The following is a 6734-nucleotide window of genomic DNA, read 5'->3' on the forward strand; positions in this document are numbered from 1 at the left end:
AGTCCGTAACTAATAGTTAAATTTTAAACTGTTAGTTAGCTAATAGATAGTTAAAAAATTGAGTTGCACGAAAAGTTATTAACTATTAATTAACTAACTATTATTTAACAGAGGAAACTCTGTTAAACTTTCGTTAAATCCGTCTGCACGTGCATTTACCTTCCCTACTGAAAAAAAAAAGATGGCCACTATTAAAAAGAGCAGAAGTTGTAATTGGAGCCTAGCAAAGATAAGCGCGCTGACGGATTTTGTTGAAAAAAATGAACATTTTTTAAAGGCCAAGCATTCGAATCTAATAACTAACACTAAGAAAAACGCAAAATGGCAGGAGCTGTCAGGTCAAGTTTAAGTGGGGGAATTTGCAGCAGGGGGCAAAGAAGAGCTTCAGCGAAGCGAAGAAGTCGTTGAAGATGACAGGTGGAGGCCCCCCGCCTAAGCCACCGACTGCCGCTGAGGAGAAAATCATCGGAATGATGAAAGACAGGCCGAACTTCAGTGGCATTGTCGGTGGCTTCGAGTCGTCAATGCCACCCCCTACAGGTACATATATACCGTAATATACGCATTCGTGGCCTATGTATGACTTTATGCAATTAAACTCTGAATTATTTTAAAATAATTCTTATATCTGAAGCACTGAAATTGCTTTTTAATATTATTTACAAGTTCATTTCATAAGAATGTTGACAGTCTATGTTCTAAATTTACGTTGTCGTTTGACAAAACACACACAAAATGATGACGTCATATAAAGAGCATGGAGGTGCCCGCCATTTCAAACATTTAGGATTTTGAGAGCTTATAACACAAACTTTAAATTTTCTTACATCAAATGTGAATATATATATATATATATATATATATATATATCGATATCAAACTAAGAGTACTTGCGATAGTAAGACTGGTATCATATGCATAGCCCCTTTATAAACCTGCAAGGCTCTATAAAACCCCTTTCACTGCACTGAGACTCGAGAGCTATGTAATAATCTAGTTTGTTGTTAGAAAAGTCCAGTTATTTCATTCACAAACGAAGTAATCATTCTGTCTGCTACATTTCCGAATAAATTCTCGATGAGATCAACCTTTGAAGGTCTTTAACTCGCTTCAGACTAGGCCTACACTGTGACAATCTCTACCCAGAGTTGTCGTTCCTTGCTCTCACTTACACCTCTGTCAACGTCTCAGGGGTTTTAAAAGATTTTTGTAAAATGGCATGTATGCTCAAATAACGTAATGGTTTTGACTACAGTTACAAAAATATACGTAAATAAATAAATATTGAAGAGATGTCAAGTCTTTTTGTAACATAAGAAGCATTGATTTGGGTTGAAACGTGGATATTGGGTAGTTCTATTGTAGCAGGCCTATACATAGGTACATGAAGAATATATAGTAATGGAAAAAAAATCTACAAATAGTTGCTTGTCCTACATTTTCCCGATATTTTATGAAATAGTTCTTAGTTTTATTAGCCGTAAAAAAGTGGATTTACATGTGGAATAATTATAGGTTATAGACTTTGTATGGGAAAATATGACGACCGAGTTTTTTGGCGCGTAGACGGACCGAGCTTGCGAGGTTCGTTCGCGACAAAAAACGAGGTCGTCATATTTCCCATACAAAGTCTATAACCTTTTTATTATATACCTTCAATTTCATTTAGAAACCAACAATAATTTTATTTTTAACAATAACTTTATCGGTTTAACTGAGTAAAATATGGAAAAACACCAAAAAAAAATTGAAAATTAACGGCGTAGAAATTTGATTGTGACGTAATGTTTGCGGGCCGGAATGTTTCCGGGCATATATCGTGTGATATATGCCCGCAAACTTTTAAAGAAAAAAGAAGAGATGAAATTGAAAGTATATAATAACATTGCTTATTTTGAGACGTTAACAGAGGTGTAAGTGAGTGTAAGGAACGATAACTCTGAGTAGAGATTGACACTGTGAAAGTAAACAGCTCATCATCACCACACATATTACAAAATTGTGACATCATTTATATCGACCACCTTGCATTCCGGCATCAGACATTTTTGTAATATTGGGGGGGGGGGGGGTGACAAGGCTTATTTTCTTTAATTTCCGTTAATTTTAAACGTATGATAAAATTCAGTCATTTTCATAGAAAGATATCTTGACACCCCCCCCCCCCCCCCCCTTGACAGTATAAGTGATTGCAAGCTTGAACAACTGGTGAAGGACGAACACCCAACACTCCCTCCAAAGAGTTAGAATTTTGAACCAAAGACCATCTTTAGGGTTTATCATTCCTTTTATGTTGCTTGATAATTTTTTTTAAAATTTTAGACAATTGTTGTTTCAATTGCCCCCCCCCCCCCCCCCCCCCCCAACAAATTTAAAAGGCGACACTACGTTCCTGTCCAGCCAGTTTATAGTTGGCAAAATAGGTCTAGTGGAAAGTTATACATCGAGTAAGTAGCTTTTCAACCGTACAATGTACTTGTTAAGAAGAAAAATATATAAATGTTTTAGAAATATTTAGTTTATTTATATATCTCTCATCATGTGGTCCCGTGGGGATCCGGGTTAGAATAGGTCCTCAGTACCCCTTGCTTGTCGTAAGAGGCGACTAAATGGGGCGGTCCTTCGGATGAGACCGCTAAAACCGAGGTCCCGTGTCACAGCAGGTGTGGCACGATAAAGATCCCTCCCTGCTCAATGGTCATATAAGTACCGGGCATAGGCCTAAATTTTGCTGCCCTTCACCGGCAGTGGTGACGTCTCCATATGAATGAAATATTCTCGAGTGAGACGTTAAACAATATTCAATCAATCAATCTCATTATGTGCAACGTGATTTTATCCCAACGTGCAAAGTGAATCAATAAATAAATTAAATGAATTGAATAAATCTTTATTCACGGATAAAACAATATGCATTGCGTAATGTGCACATACATAACATAAATTTTGACTTGAAGAACATGATTGTAAATGACATTTCAAGACGAATTTTCTGATTTTGAGGTGAATGCAAATAATTAGTATAGTATAATGCAATTTCTTCTCTTTTTTTTAATGCATGTTTAAAGATTATACCAAGTCGACTATAACATTGCTGAGATATAATTTATTTTTCAAGTTTCATTAAGTACAGCCGTGATGGAAAATCCTTCTTGACTCACTATTACTGAGATGCAGACAACTGATCCTGTGGACTCAGTATCAGCTTCCATACCTGAACCTGCATGTACTTCGAATTGTGAAAGGTATATCTTAAAAGTATAATGAAAGTTTAGTATGGTATGTCCAGGCTAAAATCAAAATGTTGTTAACTATCAACCGAGACTGACATAAATCTTCCCAACCAGACAATTCTTTGTAAGTATTAAATTAAATAATATATTGCATTTGATTTAGTAATCTGACTGCACCCCAAGCAGACGAGATACATGAAATCCGTGAACCTGCTGTCTCCAAAAATTCAGAAAGTGAACCAAAGAGGAGGAAAAAAGTACCAATGGAGGAATTGCAGAAAATGCAATATGAGGTGACACATATACGTATAATAATATAGAGAAGTATGTAAAAAGGAAGAAAAAATAAATAAACAATAATATTGATAATAATAGATCAAATTTTAAAAAATTACTAGTATGGTGCAAAACCTTGAGTTTGAAAATATACTACGTTCATTAAACATTACAGGTATTACGTTGTCAGAAAACACACTTCGAGCTCCAGACTATGAAATTAAAAAAGGAAATGGACAGAGACGATATGGAAAAAGAAAACTTGAGATTAATAAATGTAAAGCTGTCTCTGGAGATTGAATGTTTAAAACAGACTGTAAGCCAAAATGAAAGTGCCATGTTTGCCTTACAGGCTATCAATGAAATTTAGGTGACATTGTTCAAGAGGGAAAAGTTAGAGAATCATCAGCCGGTTGAATTCAATTTCATTCATTCTTTCACCTTGTTACTAATCCATTTATACATAGTCATCGTATTCGTCTTTTAACTCTTTTGTACGTGGTGTCATGTAATGTCTTTGTGAATAGTGTTTGCTGAGATAGATATTTGTAGGATGAGTATTTTATCAGAAATTGAAGAACGAGTTTTTAAGGAGTGGTAGTTGTGAACGCATGTATGGGAACTTATACAAAGAGGATTAACACTAATCAATTAAGAGTTTACAAGATTGACTTTGGTAACACAGTACATCAGGTTGAATCTCGTACCGATATACTATATATGCAGCTACATATTCCTTTATGGGAAATGACGACATATTACTGGTATAAGAATTAAATCGTTTTAAATCTATATGATATTAATTTATTGCTCAAATTATCGTATGTGAGAGACATTGCATGTGCGAATGTTTCATTTTCATTATAGGTCATCGTCATACATATAAATGGAGACACCATATGTTGGAATAAAATAACTGAAATCGTAACCTGCACCAAGAGTTATTCTTGTTGTTAAACCCCATGGCACATATTCAACTTGAAATTAGAAATATGTTGTGGTGATGAAATTCCTCACAACTCTTCCGTCCTCGGGTCCATTGTAATTGATATGGCCTACTCCATTTCCGTCTTGTTGGTCATCGCCCTCCATGTCCTCCTTTAACAGAAGTGCGATGTTATGCAATATGGCACAGGCTCCAATGACTCTACAAACCTTATCCGGCTTCATTCTTATTTCACCATGCAAAACATGAAATCTCCTCTTCCACCAACCAAAAACTCTTTCAATGGTGCTACGGGTCTTACAATGGGCCGAGTTGAATGCTTCTTGTGAGGGTGTTGCAGGGTGCAGGTATGGTGTTAACAGATACCGAGAGCATGCGTAACCACTGTCGCCCAATAGAATTCTATCTCACGCTTCGATTGTGGCTCTCGAGAGACAAACTGACATCGGAAGATGTGACTATCATGTGTACTTCCTGGCCATTGAGCGTCAATGTTAATGAATTTTCCTAAAATACAATGATATATTTTTGTTACATGAAATATGCTGATGATTTTTCCTGATACGACGATGATGGATATGGTACAGTAACACGTATTGTAATGATTACATATAAGATGTATAATCGTAACCGGTTGAAAAGGAAATATGAAATTCACGGTTTGTGGCATGAAGTATATCTACCTTCATGGTCACATATAGCTTGCACATTGATTGAGTGCCACCCTTTTCTGTTGACGTAAGTTGGTTCGTCTAAAGTTGGAGCTTGTATCCTTATGTGAGTACGTATTGTAATGATTACATATAAGATGTATAATCGTAACCGGTTGAAAAGGAAATATGAAATTCACGGTTTGTGGCATGAAGTATATCTACCTTCATGGTCACATATAGCTTGCACATTGATTGAGTGCCACCCTTTTCTGTTGACTAAGTTGGTTCGTCTAAAGTTGGAGCTTGTATCCTTATGTGAGTACCATCGACACATCCAATTACCCCTGGGAATCCTCCACGCATAAAAAAGGCTCTCTTCGACTTCATCATATCATCTTGTGTAGGCCCCCGCAGAAACTGGTCTTTTTTTAGACCGGAGAGCTTCGGTGACATTGGTGACTGCTCTGCTTACCGTGTCTTTGTCTACACCCATCGTGTCCCCAATTACCTCAAGAAAACTCCCCGAAGCATAAAATCGAAGAGCAAGCATTACCTACAACATGGAAAAAATAAATTACTACATATGTACGCACAACGGAGATTGAAGTATAGGCTTTTCCCCTGCATAGACTTTCCCCTCGGAAAAACGGCCTCGGGATAGACATCCCCCCAGAAAAATGGGCCTGGCATAGAATTTCCCCCTAGGAAGAATTAATCCAGGCCCAATCCCCCCTAGGAAAACCGTACCAGTATAGAATAGGAGGGGCAAAATTCAATACTAGGCCGGTTTTTCCGCCCAAGGAGAAACTCTATAGTGACTTTGTACATAGGGGGAATCATATGCTGGTGCGCTTTCCCCCCTATGGGGGAAAATCTATCCCGGGTCCGTTTATTCGGGGGGAAGTTTATGCGAAGGAAAAGTCTACACTACAACACCGGCGCGGTACGTTTTATGAAGTAATTTAGAAAAATAGAAGTAAATTTGATCATAAGCTTACAAGTTAGTACAATTGTTACGTCAGATGTGATGTCACTGTTCACTTCAAAGTGACGTAATATTTTTGCAACAACAAAAAACAAACAAAAAAACAACAACAAAAACGGTTGACGTGTTCAAAATATCGATTAACTAGAAGCTACATGTACTTCTATAGTCAGTTCTAAGGTAATACACAGTCTGCTAAAACCCCTTTATAATCGAATTTCAAATGTTGTATATGTGCACGTAAACTGCTTTCAAATAAGAAATGAAGGTACGACGTGTATGCATATATTCGAATTCTTTTTTAAGCAATTGTCATAGTATGAAACAAAGGCCTATTCAAATTACACTAACTGTACAAGCTAGCATTGTACTAAATATTGTATTATATATTGAGATTATGTGTTTATAATATTTCATGTTAATCAACGTCACTTGAATTTCAGTTTTTCAATTCCGCCATATAAAAATATGCTAATTCGTTGTTTTGCACATGTGATTGTTGAATGTGGAATTCCGCTGTACATTGGTAACTTCAAACTATCTATAGTATGCGAGTTAGAAAGAAAAGAATTACCTGCATCTCAACCGAGATGGACTGGCTACGTCCTGTTGCTCTCATTAAGTCATTACGCAAAAGGTCC

The 6734-nt window shown here is 36.6% G+C and overlaps 1 pseudogene; it reads right to left on the reverse strand.

Moving 5' to 3' along the window:
* Positions 1–2936: 2936 nt before the first annotated feature.
* On the reverse strand, positions 2937–5658 carry LOC125648172 (putative nuclease HARBI1; annotated as a pseudogene).
* Between the last annotated feature and the right edge of the window lie 1076 nt (positions 5659–6734).

The sequence above is a fragment of the Ostrea edulis genome, chromosome 6 (assembly GCF_947568905.1).
Source record: "Ostrea edulis chromosome 6, xbOstEdul1.1, whole genome shotgun sequence".
Taxonomy (NCBI): domain Eukaryota; kingdom Metazoa; phylum Mollusca; class Bivalvia; order Ostreida; family Ostreidae; genus Ostrea; species Ostrea edulis.